Raw genomic sequence first — 14,619 nt, 5'->3', positions numbered from 1 at the left:
GTGGTCAGGAAAAACAAAAGCCAAAATTGTGAGTTAACAAAAGTCATATTCCCACAGAAATACACTGTATGTTGATTAATACAATGTTTGTGGGACACAGCAGATACTATTAGTATCTGTAGATAGTAGGAGGTATTTTGAAGGTGAACAATGAAATAACTGGATTTGAGTATTCAGCTTTAAAAAGAGATTGAAGCACTCTGCTAATCAGAATTAAGAAAGTAAATAATTAGTAAGCCAGCAGATAATCAAGAGACCATGAGACCTAGGCTGCTTGCCTCTCAAGAAAAGAATCAACACCCCCCTCCACTCTCTAGCTAACACCCAATTTCATTTTTCAGCTACTATAACAACCCCTTTAGCTCTTCAGCTAACATTATCCTCTACTCATCCATTTAGACCTTTTCTGCTCCTCAGCTAACATACCCCTGCACTCCTGCCCAGGTGAAAGAGGTGAATGTCTAGCAGTAGCAATGGGTCCCAGCATGCTTTGGGTCAGAGGCAGAGAGCACCTGGTTTCCCCTGCAGCCCTGTCACTGTTCCTCCTCAGACAACCAGTCTCCTCCCAGCGGCCCAAAGGTGGGCCAGAAGGGCCCGGTGCCGGACTGACCCCAGTAAAAGGAGAAGAGTGCATTAAATATTCACAGGAACAGATAGAGGCACAGGCCCCGCACACTGTCTCTGTGTATGTGAGCAGCCCCTACTCCATCCTGCTACAAAAAAAAGCTAAGTCTGAGGCGGAGAGAAAGGTCACCCTTGAGACTGACGTGGTGGTTGCCATGGAGGCTGCCTGCGTAGTGGTCAGGTGTCAAATTTCTTCGAACCAGTTTATTCACTTATTTTGCTCCATTCATCTTTTTTCAAACACTCCACCACCTTAAGAAAAAAAACACATGTCTGGAATATAAAAAGAAAACAGGGCAGCAGCGAAGGTGCTGGTGGCATTAAAACATGACGAATCAGCAGTAATAATTAGAACACTGCTGCAGGCTAGCTCAGGCTGCACGCTTTCACCCTCCATAGGATTTGCAGATAACCGTCATGTCTGTTCAGTGATATGCTACCATGGACTTATTTGACTTGATAACTCCTTTGTACCCATATCTATTGCACACTTTTTTATTCCTCTGCATATAAAGATGGATATAAAAATTACCCCAACGCAACTAACGTACAGGCATTCACAGCTGAGCAGCAGCTTCAGGGCTTCGTTTTCGTCCAGTGCAGCAATTTCACGTCAACTCTCATTTTGACAGTTCATTTCACTTTCTCAACAAAACAATAACTGTGTTTCTGAATGCATCCAGCGTTCGCAAACGGAGCTCTGCAGTCACTCAAAGGCTGATCTCTCTTCTGGCTTGAGTGGCTCAGCTTGAAGAAGTAAGGAGCCAGTGTATTGTGACTGACAAAAAACACAGACAGATTTGAAATTATTAAACCATTAAAACTATTAAGAGGATTAGATAGAGCACTAACACTGTAATCAAGAATTATTGATGAATCCACAACATTACTGTATGGCAGTAGATCTAATGGCTATCAGAAAGCTTGTGCACTGCAGTTCATTAAAAGGTAATAAAATCTCATAAAAGGAAAACATTATTAACCTATAAAGAGGTACACAAAGATGACATCGTTAATCTAATGTGTCCAAAGCCAAATAACTGCATGGGTCACTTTCCAGGTCAATGATTAAAAAAGACTTCCTTATGTACTCAGAACTCATAGCAACAATGCACCCATTGTGTCTGGACATTCCTGTTTTAACAGGAAAACTTGCTCTAGGTTTTCCACCAAATGCAGCTCACAGATTACATCTCTAACGTAATTTGATGTGATTCTCTTTTCTACACCCGTATTCGTCATCAGAGAGACTTAACCTGTTGACACACTGAGAAATTCAATCAGGCCCATTTCCATGTCCTGTACTTGAGCGATTTGTAGAACACAGCTAGTAGGCTGATTGATTACCACCAATGGGGGAACCTGCTGGCAGGATTTACCAGGTGCAACCATGTGCCTTGGTACCCAGTGTAGAGTGCCCAAGCAGATTTCAGACAGGGTGTAAAAGGGTTTGAAACAAAAAAGGGACTTTAGTTCCAAAAACTACATTCGTGCACAACACAAACTGCAAACTGTGCACTTTGTCCTCAAAATCCCAAAGGCAAACTTCAGATTCTCTGAAATTCGTAATGACGTTTATGAAATACCACACAGGTGTGTTTACGTACATAGGAAAATACACAGAAAACTCATGTACTTCTTTAATAATTTTGCCTTAACAATTCCTTAATCATTTCCTGCCTCTTTCTTGAATCACAGCAGGACTGAGATCACTGAAGACCTCCTTTTAAAAGTGGAGATCTTACACACAAACCTTGTAACAACTTGATTTTGTTACTGTAGCAACATGGAACCAGTTACTGTACAAGTTTCAGGCATGGATCCTCTACAGAGGACTCCTGTTTTCCAGCAACTTTGCCTGGGGCACCCTATGTGACAAATATCAGTGACTGCCACAAGCACAGATGACTACAAGGCCAGCCAGCTGAGTGCAAAAGGCACCTTATTAGAACATTTTGAGAATATGTCTTCTAGCTCATGGGGGTGCGCCTCCTTCAAATCTGGTTTCAAAGGAAATTAAAAAAAAAACCACTCTAACAAATACTCTGATATAACATCTGTGTTTATCATCGTTATGGCAGCTCTCTTTCAAATGCACCTTTGCAAAAGTGCATCAAAAATAAATAAAAAACAAAATGAACGATGCTACAGGAACCATTAACCCAAATGCCACACGGTCCACTGCTTTCTGATGCGTAGATGCTGAAGAGTGAGCACTGCTTTCCCAGATTATGCTGTATAGAATGGGAGTAATGGAGATGTCAGGGTTATCGGGCTGTTCCAGTTTTATTCCTGCTTAATGCTTCATTAAAAGATACAAAGGGTGTTCATTATTTCAGGTTTCCTTTGAGAACGCCTTCTTAGGAAACAGAGCGTATCGCTTTATTGAAATATCTGAAGATTTCTTCAGTTCTTACCCTGAAATACAATTCTCTTCATCAGAATACTGTATTGGCTCTTAAAGGAGAGACATCACAGCTATGGATAATGTATGCCATGCTCCACTGCTGCCTTTTGAACTGATGAGTGATGCTGTTTTTTTGTGCTCTCTCCACAGCTCTCACCATCACTGCTGCTACATAAGAAACTAAACGAAACAAAACAAATGTAAAGCGTTTATCAGGTTAAAAGTTCTTGAGAAATGGAAAGACAGTGTGAAAGGCCACCTGAGTAAGAGAGGGCAGGACTGGGAGGACAGATGACCCAAACCTACCCTGAATGCAACCCTAATCATGTTAAATTCCGGTTGTCCAGCAGCCACTGACCACAGAGGGCCAGTGTTGAATGCACTGCTTATGCAGCAAAGGAAAGCTCAATGCAGAGTGACATCGAATGGAAGTACCAGCAAAAAAAAAAAATGTTACTAAGGAATGCCTCTAGGAAAAAAATAATTTAATTTGAAAAAACAATAATCGAGAAAGAGATGACAGTAACACAACAGCTTACATTTCCTGCTTCAATACCCCTGTAGTCTGCATCTTCTCCCACCGTTTTCAACAATACTCCACATTTGGGAACCTGCTGAGATGCATGTCCATAATCCCTGCTTCCCTTGCTGAGAGATATGCTCCCTCTCTCTTTGAGAACAGTTGGGCTCCACCTCCCACCTTCCCACGACTGTCCAAATGTGCAGGCTACAGCAGGGGCTGACTCCCGGCAGCCACGTCAGCTCATGTGTCAGGCAGGAGATCGCATTGTTGTTTTTAATAACCAGCCTTATCTGCTCCTGCACTGGACGTGGCATGACCGAGGCATGTGCTATTGTGCAGCTCTGAATATGACTATCCACTGTATGTCAGCACTGCCTGAATTATTTACACAGTAAATGGAACATAATGCCATTCCATACCCAATCACAGACCTCCCATAGCCCAGCTCATATTAAAAAGAATAGTGTTCCCTATCCCACTGACAGCTTGTATTTGTAATTTACGTTCACGCAGGGCCTAGTCACCCTTATTACAACACAGACTCCCATCAGAGGGCACACTGTAATTGAAGTTCCAATCCAATATTCTGGAGGAGAATTTTCAAACGACTTTACAAAATCAGCCAGCCTAGAAAAACTGGTCCCATCCATGACAAAAAAAAAAATCCCACTTACTACTTCATTTCAGCAGTTCACAGCATCACCGCATCATGTATGCTGGATGTAGTAGGAAGTAGTACTAGTGCAATCAGACTTAAAAGCTAGACAATAAATAAGTAAAAAAGTAATAAGAGAATTAGATTGGATGCATTGGATTGGATGCAGTTTGGTTTTTATGGATAGATTTTATACCAAGTTATACGAATTTAATGCGTAAATTCTTCGCTATGCCAGATTGCTGTAGTGTAGACCAAAATGTTCAGTCAGAAAATTCCAAATTCACATCAATGTCTTCACATCAATTAAATATGTTTGCACAAGTATGTTTTGCAATATTGAAAAAAAAAATAGTAAGAGAGGGATGAACCATCCGAGAAAATAAATAATTTAAACATTTACTCAGCTGATGGTTTGTTGGATAGAGGAGGTGAATAGGGGCACTGTTTTATACAGCTTTATGCTCTACACTGGAGCGGACTACAGGAACAACAGCTGTGCCCCACCCTGAGGAGAGCCCATAGCACTCTGTGATTCAGAAAGCCTATAAACAGCTCAGCTCAGCTACGCCACTGACACCAATACTGAACAAGGCTCTCTGAATCAGCCACAGGGGTTTGGCAGCTGCCATCTTACCCTGAAGCCCTCTCCTGCCTGATAGCTGCAGCTAATTGGAGCTGGACCTGGTTAGTAATTACAGTAGATGGGAGACATCCTGGGAAAACCAGGTTGCCAGTGGAAGTGGTGTTAGTGAAGGCCAGTAGGATAAAGTCTTCCCTCTGGACAGAGAGAAACAACAGAGAGACCAACACCCCAATGCAGAGATAGAGACACTGTGCTGTAGGAGATGCTGTCTTTCGAGTAAGACGAAAGGTTAAACAGAGGTCTTGACTTGATGTGATCATTAAAAATCACATGGACCTAATCAAATATTAGGATGCTAACCTCAGTGTCCCAAACCGGCTTTTACACCTGATCATCCCTCCTAAAGCAGATTGGCTTTTAAACTCTTCGATTCCCTACCTGCCTCGTTCCCCCAGGTCATCAGTACAGTGACAAATGAGTTCTCAGCTCTCAGCTGACCCCCCTGCTTAAAAAATGTTAACAACCTTTGTTTGTCAGCCTACCATGGTATGATAATGTCAGTCTAACATCTGCTATGTAAGCCATCTCACTTCACAAGGCTGAAAAGCACTCTGAATGGAAACAAAGGTTGCTGTTTCTCATGAAACTGTCAGTCGTCGCTTGCATGTGAAAGGTGAAATTTCCATGCCTTCAGCATGCTTGTGTCTGGTGTGGCTGTGCCAACAACCTTCTAGAGTGATAGACATGCTGAACTGCCCACCATAAGGGGATGTTCTTCTACAGCTTTAAATACGCAATGCCCCAGATGTGGTGGTGTGGAGGGGCCACTAGGAGGCACACAGGCCTGTCTTTGCTGGACACATACTGTACAGGGCAGGGCGGAGGGGCCTGCATCACCCCATGCAGAGAGGGGACATTCTCCCAAGACAAGGAGTAGTGCTTTTTAAATGTGGGTTTTTTTTTTTTTTTTTTTTTTACATTTGTCCTATTTTGTTTGCAAAAAGCAATATATCCAAAGAAAATTCAAAAAGTTAATTATTATGAAAAACAACACACGAACACACTCCATGAAAAAACAAATTTCTCCTCTTACTGCCACCATATGCATATTCATCAATCATAAATGAAGGCCAAGCAGTGCAAAACGTTAGGAGTGAAAAAGGGAATTTTTCCACCATATCAAGTGCTGTATCCTAACAATCATAAACTAGAATAGTCTGAATTGGCAGTTTTCATTAGGGATAGGACTCTGAAACAGTCAGAAGTAGAGCAAGCTGGCAGAGTGACAACTCGATGTCCAACATAAAGACCTACTGCAACAGCCCTTCCTTCCACAGTGAAACTCAACCTCTAGACTGGACACAGAAATGCAAGTGCTCCATGCATTCATCAGGGCTTTCCACATATCTGAGTCATGAAAATGTGTCTGTGTGACTGTTTACTACTGCAACCAATGGCAACACCAGCTTTCCTTGTACTCATCACGGGCAATGTGCTCATATTTAGATTAGCAACATAACCAGGGCTCTGATTTAATCAGCAAGCAGCAAACCACAAAATGAAACATGGAGCGTGTTATAGCCCAAAGCAGTCCTATGTCATGGACAGCAGGGATGGTCATGGTTGCATGATTCCATCGTTTTCTCTCTTCCAGTTCATAGCTCAACATTGTGAGCATTTTGTGTTCTGAATTTTGTTTTTATGGAGGAAATTTATCCTGTGGTCTGGTCAAAACACAAATTGCATTCGTCATTTGTCTGGCAAACCATGAATCTAAGAGAATCTAAGAGAACAATGATGAAATGAAACCATTCGGGTCTTAATAAATGATTGCTAGCAAATGCATAAATAAATAATCTTCACCATGAAATATTCATCAGAATGATATTCTCCCTCTGAATAAGCCTTCAATTAATTAACGCTCTGTATACAGTTTACAATTACGCTGTCAAAAGCCTTGAGAATACACAACATTTTCCTTTGTGCAATTACACTGACTAATCCATGGATTCAATGAAAACTTCAAAGCAACTTAAGAGAAAGTGCTATTCAATGATAAAAACAACAACAAAACAGACTAACTTGGTTCAGTTGATCGAATTCAGTGGTCACAAATGTAAAGTGCAACTGATTTTTTTTTGTCATTCTTTTTTTTTTTTTTTTTTAAAGTATTGAATATCACTAAATCAGCTTAGTGGTTTTGATCATATTCATTAGTGTATTAGGTATTAGAGTAAGGCAGCTCTGATGCGCTGGGCAGCTGATAGCACCATAGTACTAGCTCGGGTTTTACATGAATGGAAATGTCACTTCTCTGCAGCTAAGCTAAGTTGGATCATCTGTCCTATGTTCCCTGGCAGCTTGTGACAGAGCTGTGGTATTATGTATTCTCTGTGTTGCGTAACTTCCATTGATTCACAATGATCAATATACGCAGCTACTCCATACAGGTTGGACTCAGTGCAGTCACTGCCGAGAGTAAACATCTGGAATCCACAGTCTGTTCTAATTAGGTGTGCCTTGGTATGTACTTGTGCTATTCTTATTTGTTGTGAACATGCTGGACTGTATGGAGCATTATCGTGGCTAGAATTTACTGAGAGCAGGCATTACATATGGGACAGTGGGCTGTTGATCACTCAGGGAAATTACATCCATGACCCTGGCTACCAGAGGGCGCTTTGGTCTCCTTGATAAATCCCATAATGCTCAAAGCATTAAAGTGGGGCATTGCCTGTTTTTTTGTTAATAAGTAGTGAAAAGGTATAATCAATGTTGCTAGGATTAAACAACCCTTTTAGCTTTGTTGACAGTAGTTAACTTCTGGACAATGTTACTGCACAGTCCTTCGCTCAGATGTAACTGTCCAGTCAAGACCTTGAATTCAGCATGCAGCTGAATTAATAATACAGTTGTTCTTCTATCAGTGCTCTACAATAACTCGATACTTCATTAATAATTCAGACGGAGGTGGGGTGGTGAGTATTGGGTATTTCCAGGACTGAACCCAAATATTGCCACTATTTATTAAACTAGACCTGACCTACTTGAGTGAAGAGGAGATCGATTCCTCATTCCCCTTCCAGAACAGGAGTCTCCCAGTTCACCAAACAGTGAACTGGGATCTCAGTATTGCTAAACGTACTCCGACTTTATTATACTCAGTATTGTACTGCTCCAGCTCCATTTTTATTAAATCCTCTTTAAGTAGCTCTAAAATACATATTTTGTGTTTTGTTTTTTTTAAAAAACTGATGGTTAACTCATCCACCTGTAAAGTTATTTGGATCGTTCTCAGGCTGACAGCTTGTACTATGTAAATAGTGTTGTGGCCTTCAAAATGAGTAGAAACCACAGCCAGGTCAACAGACATCCACCTCGAAAGAGGCCTTTCGTTCTCACACTGTTGGATTAAATATTGATCACCAGAGAATAAAAAGTCACATTTCTCAAAAGCCAAGCAGCTAGGACTATTAGGGTGACCTGAAGAAACCCCAGTAATCCTATATTTAGCTACTGCAAAATAACATATGGAGAGAATCGACAGATCGCACTGACACAAAGACAGTGATTTACTGCTGTCAGCCATGCTGGCTGTGTGAATGATGTGACACGCAGAAGAGGGACCATCCTAATTTATAATATGTTACACAAACTTTTGCACTGACATGAGAGGTGATTATGAAGAGGACCTCTGCTGCAATGGCATCTGCCTCTGGGGATTTGTACTGTAGAACACTCTAAGATAGCATCATGTCTGCCATTGATCCTGTTGGATCTGCTTTCAGTTTGCATTCAGTCCTTATCGTAAATATGTTGTTTGTCTTTTTGCTGAGCCTTCAGCAGAATCAGGTTGAATGAGACCTTTAAGGGACCAGCCCCAGGGCCTCCACGTGGGCCCTTCATGACCTCATACATACATGCACAAAGGTCATACATCTGTCATAAAGTACCCACCCTGCCCCTTCAAACCAGGATTGGCAAACAGCCTAACAAGTTTACAGTGTTCGAAAATAATAAATTTAACAAAACAAGTTATGGTTACATTCCCAAGATGTGTTGTTAAAACAGATTTTAGAGGTTGCAACCAGATAATAAGTCCTACAGTTTTAATTTGTTTACTGCTTCAACACAGGTGCATCATTTAAATTCAAAATGAAACTGCACTAGTTTGCATGCCCCCGTACTTCATGCTTGGTGCTTTTATTATTTATTGAAATACTTTTCCTTCACAATTGGTAAACAGAACGCTGCTTCGATAGATCTTGACACAAATATTAAATGCATTACAAACACAGAAGATGTAAGAAAAAGGGATGGCTATCTTAAAACATAATCCGCATTCAAGATGTTATCTATGCCCACCCCCCACCCCAGCTTTTTAGCAGTCCTTGTTCAATCAAATAGAGCAAATACAAATAATGCAAAAAATGCACAACTAAATTAAAAATTTGTTTTGACAATGAAGTAAACCAATGGCAGGTCATCAGTCAATTTGATGAAATCTTGTTTGACATTCCACATCACAGCCATGGAGACACGATAAATGTCAACAGCATTTCAGAGACATCTTGGCTCCTTACCCTGCATAAAACCCTGGCTGGTCAGGGAGGGCTTCCATCATAACACCACATCTGCATATGAAGATGAGCACATGGGCAAAACTGACCTTTCTGACCATTCACAGCACAGAATAAACCAAAGAGCACAATCACTTGGGATCTTTTTTGAAAGCCTGAACAATGAACATTTCATTTTCTCAGACATGTCTGACATACCCGCACAGACACTTTATCACCGATTTGCGGCCTCTAAGTGAGAAAATTACTTTAATTCAACCAAATCTTTTTTTTTTTTCTTGTTCTCTTATGGTTACTAAATCTAGTTAATTTTAATTTCAATTCACTGCTATGCCATTTGTTTTTTGTCATGTTTCATTGGTATTTGCTGGAGCAATCCATGTTAAGCACCTTGCTAAAGAGTAGGACAAGCAATTGAAGATGCAACCTTTAGAGTACAAGCCTGGCACCTTGGTACTATATGGATCCTGGGGTCCTATGCTCTACACATTATAGAGGTTCTACTGGAAACCAGTGTCGTAACCAGGTGTTACTGGCATGCACTGTGCTGTGCTGATGTGTGACAGGTGCCAAACCCCTAGAGCTTCCAAGATTTGTACTCTGCCCACACTAAGAGGTGACATGCTTGTGGTCACTGCCACGGAGCTGCCAAATGAGAAGCCCCCTCACCAGCTGGGCGAGTTGGCCGGCTCTGAGAAAGTTGCCCTTTCGCTCAATCTGCCGTGCGAAGGGAGCGGACAGGACCCTGGCACAGTCCAGTTGAGCTCCCCGCATTCACAAGGCTACTGATGCAAATCCACCCTGGGCTTAGCTGACGAGCACGGCATTTTTAAACGACCTGTCACGCCGCTCGCAGCAACGCTTCCCTATAAAACGCGCCGAATGCTCAAGAGAGCACACCGCAGCGGGCACGAAGCAATCAGATCTCCACAAGTGCATCCGGCAAAACAAACAAAGCCTCGCTGCAGTGCTGGGGGACAGGATGCAACACCGCGCTACGCGAGTGATTAGCGTCTGCAGAAATGTATGCGGAAAAGATCGTTATTCATCATCGGCGAGACACTGTGTTCGAATTACAGTATATCCCAATATGCTGTTCTATAGTGCGACTTTCAGACATACAGTAATTAAACATTTATTCAGCTAATGGGCTCTTAATTAGCAACAGTTTCTCCGGCCACAGAAATAGGATCAGCTCCATGTGTTATTTATTGTGTCTACAGACAGTGCTGATGCACGGATGAAAGTCGTGCTGGAACTAAACAGCTGCTCTTCCAACCTTAAAGGAGAGGCCAGGTCATTGAACCCTCTAAAGCAACTGCAATCAGGCTTGTGTTGTGTTCTGACATTAAAGAGGGGATATTGAATTCTCCTCTTGGTTTTACTCACCATTTCACTAAGTCTGCATAAACTACATAAGCTGAAATACATTAAAATATGTTTTTCATGTTACAGATAAGCCTACAGTATTGTACTTATTGATTAGAGTTGTACTATAATTCTGACACTCATAGACTAATCATTGCTGTAAAGTGTTTGTATTTATAGATATGCATGCACTAATCTGTCACCCTGCTTCTACTTAATTATCTATATTTTTGTTATTACTATTAAGAAGAAAAATAAGCAGAATATTATGACTCTGAAAGAAAATGGGGAAAAGTACGGATTCTAAGAAGCACAAAAGCACATTTCAATGCTAAATCATCTATATTGTGTGTCTTAGCTGTCTTTCCTGTCCACCTATGACGCGATAGATATGACAGACTATCTCTCTCCTTCATAGGACAGCTCAAAATTTGGAAAATGCTCTCAAAATAGGTCTATTCCACACCTCTGTTTACCAAAACACCACTTTCACTTACCCTGCTATTTTAAGTAGCCGTAATCAATTTAGGGCTTGTTATTTGGCGAATGTAAGGTGATGAATGGGGCCGTAATGGAGCCCTGCGTGTCTGGTGTGCCATCTGTCTGTTTAACAGTGTCCTCTCTGTGTTTTAATGCGCCCAGCGTGCTTCCCATCAATCAAGGTGCTGTCAGAGCCAAACAGCACAATGAGGTGGGACTGAAATTACAATGAAGCCACGGTGCACAGCGCATCTTCCTGTAGCACAGGCATCTCGGTTTGTATGTGTGCTGGTTTTGTATTCATGTGTTTCAGAAACACAGCTGTAGCCTTACATTGTTCCTAATATCTGCCGTTGTACGAAAATCATGGTGCGAATTCAGCGATGTACAGAGCGACACCGCAGCTTGTTTTCAGAGAAACCGAACAGGTCATTTTTTGAACCTGCCACCACACACCACCTCACTTCTTGGTGTTAAAAAAAAAGTGTTCTCTGTCACACAGCCTTGTCAAGCCTGCAAATTACAAAAGAAGAGGAAAATATTCAAAAGCCATACTCAAAGGAAAATTAAACATACAGATCAGCTTTTGCATGGGTTCATTTTTCTTTTAGATCATCCTGGTATTTTGTGCTTGGTGTTGGCCGTACAGCCTGTGTAAGACTGAAGACTGAACTCTGGATCTAGGCAAACAAGCAGGTTTTCAAAGTCACTGAGACACTGCAACTCCATACCCAGAGGACAAACACCCTGCGTCTCAAAAAATATCACAAAGGAGGCTAAGGGGACGTCTTCTGGATGCCCATCTGAGTTCAGCTAGTGCATTGAGCAAAAATAGCACAAGTCTATTGTTTTTACTCCATGCAGAAAACATCTGTGCACCACACAACGTATCCTAGCAACAACTCAACTTCAGCAATAGATCTGTCTATTGGTTATTTCATTTGACTGTTATATCCTACTTGCCCCTACAGCAGGACTATTTTAACTCATTGAGGTATCACAAAGAGAGTATGAAATAATAATGAAATAATAATAATAATAATAATAATAACAATAACTAAACTAAATGCCTAATAAGAAGAATCTCATGAAACATAACAAAAAAGAGCAAATAGATCCAATTAATACATAAACAGATTTTTAATATTGCTGGTGCCTGCTGGCCATTTCCAGGCTCAGGATGCAGAGACTGCCTAACCTCAGGCAGTGCAGGAATCAGGTGAATGAATGGTCATTCCACCACCTGAACTCGGATAAAAAAATACAAGAAAGTATATAAATGACCAGGATGATATTCGACACCGAAGAAACTAAAAGCTTTACTGTCAAATCCGACATTTATAATGTCAGGCAACAAATAACCAACAGAGTCCGGAAAAGTTATACACACTTATAAAAGCTATACTCTGGAAGGCCAACAGTTATGAAAAGACATGTTCACACTTCCATGCACTACATTCCAATCCATATGTGTTGCTGCTAAATAACATAGGAATTGTGTTGTTCTCACAATCTTGTGAGATGAAATGCAAGGTATCAAATTTGCATACCAATATGTGTCATAACTCCATTCATTTCAGTATTCAGTATTCATTGTGTATTTCCCAGTTACAAGTTATCACTCATGATTTTAGATAATTTTTTCAGACTACATCTTAATGTCTGTGGGCTATGTGCTTTCCTGTTTTAATGTATTTGTTGTTGTATAATTGATGAAGCTTTTTTAACTTATGACAGGATGGATTTGGAGTAATCAAACATTTTCTTTGATGTGTATCTTGATGAACTCCCACATCAGCAACAATTTCTACATGTAAATATCTGCAGTAATTACAGTGAGTGGAAATCTGGGTCATGAAACACATAATTGATAGTATACTGAAAATAATTTGACACTCTTTACAGTTTGAAAAGTTTCATCATGTTTGATTCATCATTTTAAATATTCATTTGTGAGTCTCCAGTTTTTGTGAACTTCTAGTTTTACTCCTGCCAATGACAGACAAAAAGAGACAACACATCACAGACAAAGTGAAAATTGTCTGTGACCGTATTCCACTTTTTTAATGCCACTTAAAAAGATGCGTTACTACACTCCCAAGGTGAGACCAACCCTGATGCAGAGCATCTCTATTAAAGATGAAGTTACACAGTCACTCAAAGGCTGCTACACAGTTATTCTCATGCTAGCTGTGGGTCACTGATAAAGATGTAGTGTACACTATCACTGTTACACTGCTAATGCAGTGTTACATCCTTATGCTTAGATGATCCATCTAACATCATGCACAGCTGGGCTGCATTTCTAATACCTCACTCCATACTCACTGCAGCAGCAGTGATCTCTGATTAGTGTACTCACACTTCAAGCACTCATCCTTGGGGGGGCTCCCACTGAACTGCCCCCTAAGCACACCTTTATGAGGGTGCCCCTTTACTTTTTAGATTTATGGTTGTCAGAAAATTAGTTACAAGTTACCAAATTCTTTCTATATCTAATCACAGCACATATAACACATTAAATTTAATATTTAATATGCTGCATGTGTATAGTAACATAAATGGAAGCAGAGCTTTGCATGTAAAAAGGTGTCAATACAAATAAAATCTAGGTGTGAAAAATGATCTTGCAGATGCTAACTCTATCAGTGGATGCAGGGAGCCATTGACATGGTGTCAGGAGCATGTGAGATGATGTATTGTTGAAAGCAGCTTCCAGAGCATCAGAGACAGCCAGTCAAACACAGATCCATTCTAAAGCCATCTATTAACCATGTTAGTGCGATCAATGGCCTGAAGACAAACCATTATCCAGAATGATCCATCAAGGGCAACATACACCACAACAACCCATAAAAACTGTTAAGTATTCCTGTTTGTCAAAGGGCTTCAGCTGCTGGTTCATACGGTTTGTTGCTAAAAGATGGATAATATTCACACCGTAGAGTCACTTTCTCTCCTGAATCAAGAGTTTTCTTTTTCCACACTTAAGGGACTGAGCAAGACCTTTTTACTTCCTGCCTCAGGAGACAACCAAATTATTTGTGTTTACTGTAGCAGAAGCAGCTGAAAAGTGACCTTCAGTGAAGCACGCTGGCAGACAGGACACCGGGAAGGAGGTTTCCATGTGACCACGTTTTCCGAGTGTCAGCCCCTTTTGATATTCCCTCCCTCTTTGCCCCAGTTTGTTAAAGACCAGAAGGGAAGAGAGGACAGATGCCTCTGGCTGTTTAGGCCCTCAAACAATTTTACTTACTTTGTTTTTTCTTTTTTTTTGCAAAATTACAAGACAGTTATGTCAGGAATTTGATGGTACCAAAATCTTTTTTTGCATTCATTAGATAGTTATGTACCCCAATCATGTCAAAATGACAATTTTGCTGTTATCCAAACGGA

Source organism: Megalops cyprinoides, chromosome 12 (assembly GCF_013368585.1).
Source record: "Megalops cyprinoides isolate fMegCyp1 chromosome 12, fMegCyp1.pri, whole genome shotgun sequence".
In the NCBI taxonomy this organism is placed as follows: Eukaryota; Metazoa; Chordata; class Actinopteri; order Elopiformes; family Megalopidae; genus Megalops; species Megalops cyprinoides.
This window is presented reverse-complemented; position numbering follows the sequence as displayed.